At 43.6% G+C, this 13,475-nt stretch overlaps 1 long non-coding RNA gene across 3 annotated transcripts in view; it reads right to left on the bottom strand.

The window, feature by feature from the left end:
- Positions 1-2,439, bottom strand: part of LOC149123599 (uncharacterized) — a 71,934-nt gene extending 69,495 nt beyond the window's left edge. For 2 of the 3 annotated variants that reach the window (XR_016216254.1, XR_016216255.1), the window contains exons 1-2: positions 2,377-2,439; positions 1,431-1,496 (exon numbers count right to left, since the gene is read on the bottom strand). This is a non-coding gene — a long non-coding RNA (uncharacterized LOC149123599). Of the gene's footprint in view, positions 1-1,130; positions 1,272-1,430; positions 1,497-2,376 lie in introns of those variants that run through there. The other variant, XR_016216256.1, reaches the window with a different exon arrangement.
- Positions 2,440-13,475: the final 11,036 nt, after the last annotated feature.

The following is a 13,475-nucleotide window of genomic DNA, read 5'->3' as shown; positions in this document are numbered from 1 at the left end:
CAGCTGGGGATCCACAGTATAAACAAGAGTTAGAAAGGCATGGACTGTGATGTCTCACAATAGGATGATGTCGCTAAATACAAAGAATGATTTTTCAGTTCTTCCCTCCCCTCCCTCTCAAGATGCCCCCACTCCCTTGATTTAAGAAAATAAGTCCTCTCCAGGGATCCCTTCTACTCCTCCCAGCCTCCTCCTGCTTCTCTGGTTGCTTCTTCCAACATTTAAGGTTCTTCTGTTTTTGTTTTTTTACAGGCAGAGTGGACAGTGAGAGAGAGAGACAGAAAGGTCTTCCTTTGCCTTTGGTTCACCCTCCAATGGCCGCCGCGGCCGGCGAACAGCGCTGATCCGAAGGCAGGAGCCAGGTGCTTCTCCTGGTCTCCCATGGGGTGCAGGGCCCAAGCACTTGGGCCATCCTCCACTGCACTCCCTGGCCACAGCAGAGAGCTGGCCTGGAAGAAGGACAACCGGGACAGAATCCGGCGCCCCGAGCGGGACTTGAACCAGGGGTGCCGGTGCCGCTAGGTGGGGGATTAGCCTAGTGAGCCGCGGTGCCAGCTGGTTCTTCTGCTAAGTATCCAAGCCCTTGAGAGCAATTCCCACAATGCCCACAGCACCAATGAAGATCCGCAGTTTGATGTTCTTCCTGGAACACCACACCTGTGCCTCGGGCTGCCCACCTGACACTTCTGTTGGGATCTCTCAACAGGCCTCAAAACCAACAGATGAAGACCTGGACTTCCTTCCACAATCTGACCTCCTTCAGTGTTCCCAGAAGGAGCAAATAAGAAACCCGTGTCTCATCTTCAATATTTTCTTTTTCTCACACCCATATCAACTTCAGCACTGGACTGGTTCTAGTTTAGTTCCTAAACAGAACTTAACTAGGTCCAGTTTTCTGTTTCTCCTTCCACCACCCTCACTGAAACTAGCCTCAGTGACCACCTGCTGTATGACAATATCTGGTCACCAGCCTCTCCTTCTCATCTGCTATTCTTTCTCCGGAGCCCAGAAATAAATATTCTTTAATGAAAACCCTTTGGCAGCTTCCCAGTTCTTACAGGATAAAAACTAAAATCGTTAGCATGGCCTACAAGAGTCGGCCCATCTCGTCCTTGCCTTTTCATCCTCACCTCTCTCCACACAGCCCCCTGCTCTTGGCAATGTTTGGGTAGAGATGGAGAATGATGATAAGCATCCTGCAATCCCTCACAACAAAGGGTTATCCAGCCCCAAACATAGTGCCAAGGCTGAAAATCCAGTCTAAGCTAATGATTTCTTCTCCATTACTTGGAGAAATTGGTTTAAAATTTCAGGCTTAAGCCAATCAGCACAAAGGATCCATCTAGCCACCATTATGCCAGTGGCCACAAGGTATGCACTTGGTTACTAATATTGGTCCAGAAGTTAGTGGGTTTCCTAAATTGACTCACTCCACGAAGATGCACTTATTAGTCCGTGCCTGCAGGACAGGTTCTCGCTCCACTCCTGTCCTCTCACTGTTTGGAAACAAGAAAGCATGTTACTGCACTTGCCATTTAAAACATTTTAAAAAACAGTCTAAGAACACAAACACGACTCACACACCAAGAGTGGTAGAGCAGGGAGACAGAGAAAACCTGAACTTCACGGCATTGTTGAGCTAGTCAGTCAACCAAACCTGAAGCCTACTCTCTCCTGCTTAACTTCTCTTTATTTGAGATAAATGCACGTCCAGGTTGTAAATGTTAGTTTGAATCATATGTTCTGTTACTAGAGATACTACCCAATTCATTTATGTGTTTCCTTCCTGTCAGTCTTTATATACAACAAGTTTATGATTCCAGATACAGCTAAGATCCTTCTAGCCCCTAACATGTTTGGTTAAGAGATGAACTGGTGTTGGTGGAGATGGGCAGAGGACTCCACATTGTAACCGAATTAAAGAACATTTCTGTTTACCACTTGAGCCCCACCACATTTTCTATTCCTTCCATATCTGTCTCAGATGCATTCAGGACAAGATGGAAGGCAATTTATTTTGCTAAGATGATGACAGGTGTGCTTGTGACCCCATCAACCTTGCCTTCTGCCTATTCCTTTGGTTCTGATCCCAAACAGCTGCTCCCCACTCCTCACCCCCCCCCCCTTCTGAAACACTGGATTTTCAGAAACCATCTATCCACTGTGCATCACTGTCCATGATAGCCTCAGTCATGGGACCAGTGACAACAGGACATGAGACAGCTGCCACTGTCACTTTCCATGACCATTAGGTACCAGTTCTAGGACAAACCAGACTTCATTGCTGAGTTCTATGTTAGGACAGCATTTGAATAACATCTGTGGTGGTGGGGATCATTGAGTGCTATGGTAATCAGAGCTTAATGCTGTACGCACCTTATCTCCTTGAATCCTCACAAGCCACCCGTTGGTGTAGGCACTATTATTATCCCTGTTTTTCAGATGAGGTAATAGGCTACAGGGAGGTTAAATCATTTGCCAAAGTCCACACAGCTGGTAAATGAAGCCCTTTTTCCTGGATCATAGAGAATAAAGGCCAAGTGAATGAAGTCCCTGCGATTTATTTTGTTTTAATTAAATCAGTCTTTTCTAACAATTCCAATTAAAAACAATAGATAGGGAAGATAACCTTACCAAACAGTGTGGAGAGAGAGAAACTGAAAAGAAGTCTTCCTCCCCTGCTCGTCCCTTTTCAGCTGTCATGTACAGCTCTGTGGGGATAATAATTGCTAGAAGTTTCTGGAAAATGTTTAGAGAAATTCTCTTTTGCTTGTGCAAAAAAGCAGTTCCTTCTTTTTAAACATCCTTTCTTCTGCTTTCTCCAGGGTCTTTCCTGCCTCTTCAGATCTCATTTCCACTCTTTGCATAGGACAGGAACTGACTGTTGCCAACTACCATGTAGACATGGTAGTAAAATCTCAGGAAGAGAACTCAAGCAGCAGCATTTATGACACAGAAACGTAAAAAAGAAGAAAAAACTGAAAAGCAGAGGGTTCCTTAATAGGCATCTCTTCCTTACTCCAGCCTGAGTTGTCACCAGAAACCTACAGGCTCCAAGGAGCCATTTAACCTAATGGTTAGGACACCTGCATCCCAAATCAGAGTGCATGGGTTTGACTCCCACCTTTGGCTCCTTACTCCAGCTTCCTTCCAGGAAAGACCCAGGGAGGTACTGGTGATGATTCAAATAATTAGGTTTCTGCCACACATGTAAGACACCTGGATTAAGTTCTAGGCTCGTGGCTTGAGTCCCAGCCTCAGATATTGCAGGCATTCGGGGAGTGAACCAGTGGCTGACAGCTTGCTCTCTCTGCCTCTCAGATAAATAAATAAACATTCAGTTGATGAACTGTCAGGGTGAATCTGCAACTGGATGATTAAATAAGTGCACAGGTCACTGGCAAGGAGTGATGCTCTCACAGCTCTGTGTCCTGAAGCTCCCCAAGTGAAGACAGGCCCTTGTGTTCATTTGGGCTCCCACCTTTTGCTCTGTTTTTACCACAAGCTTCCTAACTGTTGCTGTTGTTTAAACGAAGTACAGCTCTCTCAAAAAAGCCATAAGAAATAACCTTTCAAACAAGGCCTTCCAAAGGTTCATCCTGCTGGAAATTTCACCCACTCCCATCCACTGCTACTATCAGCACACGTTCAGCTCTCAATAGCATCAGCCTAAGCATAATGAGTTAACCCCTCCAAAAAACCAAACGAAGATTAGGCAGTTAGAATTGGATTCTCCAAGACCCAATCATTGCTGTTTGTATCTCGGAAAGCAGCAAAGTTTTGGCTCAGATAAGGGGAGAGCTGACCTGCACACCTGGAAGATTCTGTGACCTTTGTAACTGGACTGCAGCTTTCAGAGGTGGCCCAGGCCAAAAAGAAAAAAAAGACTTGACCCACTTTGATTTTAGACTAGGAAGCTAAGATATCTCCTTCTAAGATAAGGTCTAAAATAGCAAGTCCTAATTTTGTTTAGACACGGGTATATCTCTCTTTCAATGTCTGTCACCTCCACTTTGATGTCACCTATCTCCTCAGTCACACTCTACCCTACAGCTGCCACCACCACCATGTGAAAGGTTATCTGGTACTCCCTGGTTCCACCATGTATAAGCTGAGATATGCCTTCAATTTCATGTGCAAGACCAGAGCATAGCTTTCTAAATTTCAAGAAACCAGCTACCTGGTGGACCTTGGCCAAGTTCAACAGGGGAAAAGGATGTTCCTATCATGCGTACATAACTGGGGAGTTGGGAAGATGGATTGCTGTGGAATTACAAAGCTGGAAATTCTCTCCTCTCCTCTCAAATTGACCTGATATTTAACATTTCTTAAGAACTGTAACACACATATTTATTGAGCACCTACTATGTGTCTGACACTGTGGTTGGCACTTGAGATGTATTATTGAATCATACAGATTCAATCGTGCAGCTGGAAAGCAAACAGGGGATGGTGGTGTAGGTGGAGATAGAGTAAGCAATAAGCATGGTACATAAGTGAATTATGTAATGAATAAAGTACTATGAAAAAGGTAGGGAAGAGTAAATCAGAATAAAGAAATCAGAAGTGAGAGAGGGTTCAGATTGCTATCTAAAATAGTGTTTAGGACAGTCTCCATGAGAAAGTGACCAAGTAAATGACAGAGTCCTTAACATAGGAGATCCTGGACTGCTTGTACAGGAGGAAAGTGGTCAGTACAGCGGCAGAGGAATGATGTGGGATGATGTAGGGCAGTGAGAGTTGAGGAAGGCGGATGGTGAAAGATCATTTCTTCCAAAGAATGTGGGGAGTCATTAGAGAGAACCCGCTGTTGCCTGTTTGTCTGCCTGAGACCTGTCTCCCTTTTTGGATACACTTCCCCAGTTTTCCCATCCCTCTCCTCTTCAGTCTACATGATTTAGGTGGGGCTGATAAAACTTCACAATCCAGGTTTGAACACCCAGATTTGGCAAATCAGTATCTTAGTCATGGCAGCTGATTCAGATGTAGACATTTGATCCACAGTAAGTCTAGCCAATTTCAGGAATTTTTTCAGGGTTGTGACCTTTCTTCCTGTATAACTCAGCAGCCACTGTGGTGTCACAAAGCAGAAGCTTGCCTAAAACTGATGCCAGCACAGATGGAAACAGAGCCTAGGAGTAAAGAAACACAGATCTCTATTGATACACTTGAGCACCTTGACCCACTCTGCCTGAAACTAAAATTTCTAGCTTTTTTAGTTATATATTAGTAACTTTCCTTTTAGCTTGAACTAGTTAATGTAGTGTTTCTCTTCCTTGAGTGGAAAATGTACTGATTTCATCACTAATGGAATGCAGATGAGTTGTCTTTTACAATGTCTTGCCTCTTCAACTGAAGGAGTACCTAATCATAGCTGAGATGGGAAGGAGTGTAGGTGAGTTACGCAGCAAAATTTAAGAGATCTGAAAACATTGTCCTGTCCTCTAATTTCCATAACCAAGACCATTAACTCCTTACCTGTATGTTCCACCTCAACTAGTCTATACCAGCTTTCCCAAGAAAACATAGAAATATTGGAGACAAGGGCTCAAACTAAGATTCTAATAATCCTGCATCTAAGACTCTCTGATGCTGGTAGCCCAGCTCCCCAGTAACTGATCTCCTGCTTTTCCCTCTCCCTTTGTCTGAGTCCTATTTAGTTCTGAAAGTACCTTTTCCTAAACCTCAATGTCTGCTTGTGGTCGATTAAATTGTTAGCCCCAATTCTTCATTCCACTTGCATTGCCTTGCCTTGGCCTCTTCTTGTATAGAATATATGTACTTTCCTACTGCCTGACTTTGGGTTTAGCCATGAACTTGCCCCAGCCAATGTCATGTGAGTGGAAATGACAGTGTGCTGGTCCCAGTTTTGCCCTTGAGTGAACTTCCTGTTTCCATTTGTACTCTGGTGCCTTTATCACCATGAGAGGACCATGCCTCAAGTATCCCATTGGTCTACAGAGGCAGAAGAGAGACCTGTGGAGCGTAGCTTCCCTAGCCACCATAAGTTTAAGCTCAATTACCCCAACCCAATCAGACACATAGAGTAACTCACTCGAGTCCTGCCTAGGTGAACAAACTACAGTCAGTTTACACAAGTATTAGCAGCAATGAATGTTTATTTCAAGCCATAGCATTTAGAGGGCAATTTGTTAGGAAACAATTACTACCTGATGTTGTCTCCTTGGTACTGACTGCCAATATCAGCTTCCTGGCCCATATTCTTGGACATTCATTAACTATATGTACCTCTCAGCCATCCTGGTTAAGATATTTAGACTCTGGGTGTCTGAGAGAAAAGATCACTTTTCTTTTTTGTCTAGTTTCCAGATAAAATATAGGACACTAATTTACATCTCAGGTTAAAAATGGGTGTTTTTTTTTTTTTTTTGGTATAAGTGTGTCCAAGGCAATATTTGCATTTATCCAAAACTTAAATTTAACTGAAAAATCTGTATTTTTATTTACTAAATTTGGCAACCCAATGTAGTGGCTTTGGAGAAAGATAAAGGTGTACTCCATCTCCCTTCACTTAAGATTTAGGATCATTTATTCTAATACTACATGGAGTAATTATTTGCAGTGAAAGTTTAGATTTTGTTGTTGTTGTTGTTCAGTGTTTAAAGTGTCTGTCTCATAAACACTCTTTCCAAATTCCAAGGTACAGGTGAGGGAAGAAAGACATGTGGAGTTTATTCAGTTAATTGGATGGGTGTAAGGACTCCCTCTCTAACAATCATACAAATCTGTCCATTCTCAGCACAACAGGGGTGAAACATAGAGTTAAATACCAGCAGCCACAAATTGAGATTATAATGGCTGCTTATCATTCCCCAGTTCATAGAAGGACCCTATCTTTTATTGTGAATTTGATTAAAGGCTTCAGCTTCAAAATAAGACTCATGTCCAAGGGGCTTTCATTTTCCCTTTGATAAACAGGCATAATTCACTTTTCTTTAATGTTATTCCAAATAGCATTGTGTTACAATGGGGTTTTTGTGATGCACCAAAAACATTTTTGAAACTGTTCTTATCTTTGCAGGCTCTTGCTAACAGTCACCACAATACTCTCTTGAGCAAAAGTGTGCCTGCTCTAGCAAAGACTAAGAAATAAGTTTATGGCTTCTGGTAGTTGGATCCCTTGGGTAAAAAGGAGAAAAGGTTGTATAGAAATTCTTTCTCATAAAAGGCTTTGACAAATGGCTAAAACACAGCATCCTGGGAAATTTGTGTTAGATTTATTTTCAATCAACACTTGGTAAACATCTACTATGTACCAGGCAGTTCATACACTAGTAGCTCTTTGCACATTAGAATCACTTAGGTAGATTTTTAAAAACACATTTCCCTGGGTTTCACCCTCAGAGATTCTATTCCCATTGGTTTGAGGTGGAGCCTGAGCATTCATATTTTATGATGGAGGCAGCAATAAAGAATGCTGTCATACATGATCTTGTTTATTCTTCCCAACAATCTGGCAAGAACAACATAAGTATCCCTGCATTTATGTATGAGAGGGTTGCATTCTCCATGACCTCTTCCATGAGTTTGGGCTATTTTATTCTCAATTTCATATTAGGTCAGTACATGTTACTAAGGTGCTGCAAGATTTTTTTAAAATGAGTCCTCTAAAAAGAGTATAAATGTGCAGTGCCTCTTAGAGGATTAAATTCAATACACCAAAATGTGATGCTGTAATTTTAAACTTCATATACTCTCATACGGTTTATCATAAATAATCAATAGTTTAATTTATTCCCCATCACTCCTCATCATTCTATGCATTTTCCCAATCTTATTTACTCTCTCTCCTCCAGGTTTTCTGTTCTGTCTTACTGGATTATTTTAAAGCAAATCTCAGGCATCATGTCAGTCACCCTTAACTACTCTAGCATCTATCCCTAACACCTGAGGACTTTTTTTTATTGTGATAAAATAAACATAACATCCATTGCCATCTATTTTAACCATTTTTAAGTGTACAGTTTATGGATATTAAGTATATTCATATTGTTATCTTTCTAAACAAACATCCATTCAATATTAGCTCTCCATTCCCCTCCTCCCAGCTGCTGAAATTCACTATTCTACTTTCTAAGAATTTGGCCATTCTAGTGATCTTATAAAACCAGAACCACACAGCATTTGTCCTTTCATGCCTGGTTTGTTTCGTGTATGGTAATATCATCAATATTCATCCAGATAGCAGCAGAAAATACCTGTGGACCTCTGTCTACAATAAAACCATAGCACCGTTACTGGCCTTAACAACATCAATAATAACAATTTAATGCAAGCTTATATTCAAGTTGAATTCATTTCTTGTCTCAAAAATGTCATTTTACAGTTATTCTCTTGGCATGAAGTTCCAAACAAGATTAAGATGTCTTTTATGTTTCCTTTAATCTAATGATACCTCCTCACCCAAAAGCATGCATTGTGTTAAAGAAACCAGGTCACTAATCCTGGAAAATTGTCCACATTTAGGTTTGACGGATGAGATTCTCATGTATTTAGAAGCATTCAACATGCTCCTCCATCTTCATTATTTCCTGTAAACAAATATTGTGCCACACAGGAGGTTTGCAATGTCTGGTTGCCCTACTTGTAATAATTTTAAGATTGCTCAAGTGATGTCATTCTGATATTCCTTCCAGTTTGTCCATGATAGGATGTCCACCATGCCAAGTGTGGGGAGCAACTCGGACTAGACTAAGTTACTGGAATTAAGACTTATTCTATGCATCTGCTCTCCCACAATATGGCGCTGGGAGAGGAGTAAACAACTTCTACACAGCTGCCTCCAGTTCGACCAATAACCTGCAGGAGCTGATCCTGCTCCTGATTGGAGGAGAGCAGCGTACTCGGCGTGTGGGTAGCAGAGTTGGGATTGGTGGAAGAGGACTATAAAGGAGGAGAGAGACAACATACACCCGGGAACATCTAAGGGGAACATCCGGATAACATCTGAGCAGCCCCCGAGAGAGCCGGCCGGTGGTGTGCCGCTCCCCCGCGGAAGTGGGGAAAGTGGCAGGGGGAACCGCCCTTCCACGGAGGTGGAAGGGTCGGCAGCCAACCCGGGAAGGACCAGCAGCAAACCCGGGAAGGGCCGAGCAGACAAAAGAACAGCGCAGGGTCCTGTGTCGTTCCTCCGCGAAGAGGGGGAGCGACACCAAGAAATCTTACACACCCAGCTCCTCACAAACTGATGTTTTCCTGTCCAGATTTTCTCCTCTGTTCAAAAGAAGAAACAGGTCCAGTGAAGCTGATGGCTTGGATAACATCAAATGTTTTTCAACCAATATTTATGGAACTCCCATTCCTTGGACAACCTAAGGCTCTTAATGTATAAAGTTACATCACTCTTCTATGTGCTTCCAGGTGACTCAGTTCTGTTTGTTTTCTTTCTTCCTTTGTATGCTTTAGTGAGGTATAATGGACATATAAAAATGCAAATATTTGTGTACATTTTGATTTTGTTTTTTTAGTTTATTTTTTATTTATTTTTTATTTTTTGACAGGCAGAGTGGACAGTGAGAGAGAGAGACAGAGAGAAAAGTCTTCCTTTTGCCGTTGGTTCACCCTCCAATGGCCGCTGTGGCCGGCACGCTGCGGCCGGCGCATCGTGCTGATCGGAAGCCAGGAGTCAGGTGCTTCCTCCTGGTCTCCCATGTGGGTGCAGGGCCCAAGCACTTGGGCCATCCTCCACTGCACTCCCGGGCCACAGCAGAGAGCTGGCCTGGAAGAGGGGCAACCAGGACAGAATCCGGCACTCCGACCGGGACTAGAACCCGGTGTGCCAGCACCGCTAGGTGGAGGATTAGCCTATTGAGCAGCAGTGCCAGCCTAACATTAATTAAATATTCTATATGGAATCAAGTGTTCCTTTTTTTATCTCTCTTCCCCATTTAAAAATATCTTATTCATTTGAAAGAGTTACAGAGAGAGAGGGAGACACACTGAGAGAGAGAGAGAGAGAGAGAGAGAGAGCTTCCATTTACTGGTCCACTCCCCAGATGGCTGCAATGACCAGGGCTGGGTTAGGCCAAAATCAGAAGCCAGGAGCTTCATTTGGGTCTCCAATGTGGGTGGTAGGGTCCCAAACATTTGGACCATCTTCCGCTGCTTTCCGCAGGCCATCAGCAGGGAGTTGGATTGGAATTGAAACAGCCAAGACACAAACCAGCAATATGGGATACCAGTGTCACAGGCAGCAGCCTCACCCACTACACCACAACGCCCCCCTCCCCACTTCTTCATTTAAATAGAGTTCCACATGGGCCTGTGCTGTGGTGCACTAGGTTAATCCTTCACCTGTGGCGCCGGCATCTGATATGGGTGCTGCTTCTAGTCCTGGTTGCTCCTCTTCCAGTCCAGTTCTCTGCTGTGGCCTGGGAAAGCAGTAGAAGATGACCCAAGTGCTTGGGCCCCTGCCTCCGCATGGAAGACAAGGAAGAAGCTACTGGCTCCTGGCTCAAGATTAGCGCAGCTCCAGCTGTTGCAGCCACTTGGGAAGTGAACCAATAGAAGGAAGATCTTTCTCTGTCTGTCTCTCTGTCATAACTCTACCTGTCAAATAAATAAAATCTTAAATAAATAGAGTTCCACAAAGTCAACTTATTTATTTTATTCACTGTTGTATTGTCAACACAGAACACAATGCCTATGACAGAGAACAAACTCCATAACTAGTTATTGGGTGCATCCTTTAAGGTGAACGTTTAAAAGCTTATGAATACAGAAAGCCTGACTCCTCACATCAACCTGAACACTTTAGACTGCTCACCACACTACCTGGTGGTAACCTGAACACTTTAAACCTGCTAGTTCTCAAGCAACAAAAATGTGTTTCTCATGGTTCTTGAGGCTGAGAAATCCGATATCAAGCAGCTGGTATCATGTCTGATAATTCCCTGCTTTCTGGTTCATGGACAGTGCCTTGTCCTTAAGTGGCAACAGGGAAAGAGTGAGCTCCCTCGGGCCTGTTTTTCAAGGGCATTAATACCATTCATGAGGTCAAAAGGTCGCATCCCCTAATCCCATCACTTTGGTGATTAGGTTTCATCATATAGATTTTGAGGGGACAGATATAGTCATACCATTGTGTACCTACACAGCCTGGCTTAGCTCTAGGAATGGTTAAAAGACCTCTGATTTGCTTAGGTCTCCAAGCTCCACCTTTGGTTCTGTTAAGGTTATACCTCCTCCCAACTCAGGCCTGAGGTCTCACACCTGAGGATGTGTCTTATTCCTGAATCTAAATGTCACTTTCTCAGGTCACAGATAAGCTCCACCTTGTTCTGTGCCTTCCCTCTGCCCTTCCCCTATCCCAGTCCCTATGGCTGGGGTCATGCTGCCTGCTGTATCAACGAGGTCCCTTGGATTAACCCTCTTAACTGCCCCCCATCAAAGTCTTTCCCATACTCCTTCACCCTCAACCTTTTCCCAAAGCAGTCCACACCTCAATGATGGGCCATATTAAGAGCTGTTACATTAAGAGCAAGCAAAATTTGCCCTGGTCCCTCCTGTATGCACTCGGGAAGGATATCCACAAGATCTTGAGAAAGAAGTCCTCTGTTTCCCTCATAGGCACTTATGATAGAAAGAATTACCAGCATTTGAGGTTCGGAGCCTTAGGTTGAACTCCATGAAATGACTGACATGCTTAACACCAGGGAAGCTCATGTCTGCCTAGCATTTCAGCTCACCTGCCTCTCCCACCCAGACACAGCATAGCAAGCGACTGTAGGATGCTTGGGACTAAGCTGGAGTGAAAGAAATGACATCATTAAATATCGCATCATTAAATATCGCATAATTAAAGGGTGAAGACTGCCGGTGCCGCAGTTTACTAGGCTAATCCTCCGCCTTCCGGCACCAGCACAAAGGGTTCTAGTCCCGGTCAGGGCGCCGGATTCTGTCCCAGTTGCCCCTCTTCCAGTCCAGCTCCCTGCTGTGGCCAGGGAGTGCAGTGGAAGATGGCCCAAGTGCTTGGGCCCTGCACCCCATGGGAGACCAGGAGAAGCACTTGGCTCCTGGCTTCGGATCAGCGCGGTGCGCCAGCCGCAGCGGCCATTGGAGGGTGAACCAACGGCAAAGGAAGACCTTTCTCTCTGTCTCTCTCTCTCACTGTCCACTCTGCCTGTTAAAAAAAAAAAAAAAAAAAAAAAGAAAAGAAAAAAAAAAGGGTGAAGATTAGGAACAAACAACTCTGGAGGAGAAAACCTTACTACCCCCATTCCATTTCAGCATGTGTGTGAAGCCCAGGCTCTTCTCTCACTCATACACATGCATTCAAGTACTACAGTGTACTAGACATTCTGCTGTTAACCTAGCATTATTTTTACACTTTAAGTTTAATCTCAGTCTCATTCTTCCTTTCCAGGAAGGCCTCTGTGTTAGAAACAGCACTGGCATAGAGCCAGAAAAATCATGGCTCAGCACACCAGATCTGTTCTGAATTAACTGCAAACCAAGGAGAAAGTTTCAGAGGACTCAGTTTGCTCACTATAAAATGGGTATAAAAAATACCCACACTATTTTCAGGATGAAATTGATTGATGCATATGGAAAGTGCACTTACCATGGCAAGATTTCTTTTTTCATAAACATTTATTGTCCAGTTTCCTACTGGCAGCCATAGTCTCCAGTTTAAATAGGATTGTCCAGGGGCTGGCGCCGTGGCTCACTTGGTTAATCCTCTGCCTGTGGCGCTGGCATCCCATATGGGCGCCAGGTTCTAGTCCCGGTTGCTCCTCTTTCAATCCAGCTCTCTGCTGTGGCCCGGGAGGGCAGTGGAGGATGGCCCAGGTCCTTGGGCCCCTGCACCCACATGGGAGACCAGGAAGGGGCACATGGGAGACCAGGAAGGGGCACCTGGCTTCTGGCTTTGGATCAGCACAGCGCGCTGGCCATAGCGGCCATTTGGGGAGTGAACCAATGGAAGGAAGACCTTTCTCTCTGTCTCCCTCTCTCACTGTCTATAACTCTACCTCTCAAATAAATAAAAAATAAATAAATAGGATTGTTCAGGTAGGCGCAGACTGTTACATGTGGGATAAGAATCCCTGATGCACATTTATATGTTCCAATACTTATTAGATGAATTTGGCCCCAAAGATCAATGTCACTGTTGGCTTTCCTGTCTATTTTCAGATGTATTTTAAACACATCAATATCAAACAGCAGTTATCAGTGTTTGGCTGTCACATTGGACTTTGCCTCTCTTCAAAGGACTTGGCCAATGTGAGTGCTGGTGATGACAAATTGTTGGCAAAACTGAAAGAAGGAGCCAATTCCTATCCTGTTGAGGAAGTATAATTAATGATACCATTTGGAAGACAATTTGACAGTCTACATTAAAAATAAAAAATGCATACAACATCTATCCTAGAAATTCATCACTAAGAATGTCTGGTAACAAATTAGTCAGAAACCAGAATATTTGGTAAAAAAACAATTCATTAAATGATTGT

The sequence above is a fragment of the Oryctolagus cuniculus genome, chromosome 11 (assembly GCF_051225735.1).
Source record: "Oryctolagus cuniculus isolate XC-2025 breed Fujian yellow rabbit chromosome 11, ASM5122573v1, whole genome shotgun sequence".
Taxonomy (NCBI): Eukaryota; Metazoa; Chordata; class Mammalia; order Lagomorpha; family Leporidae; genus Oryctolagus; species Oryctolagus cuniculus.
Note: the sequence above shows the minus strand (reverse complement) of the source record. Positions and strands in the feature narration are given on the sequence as shown.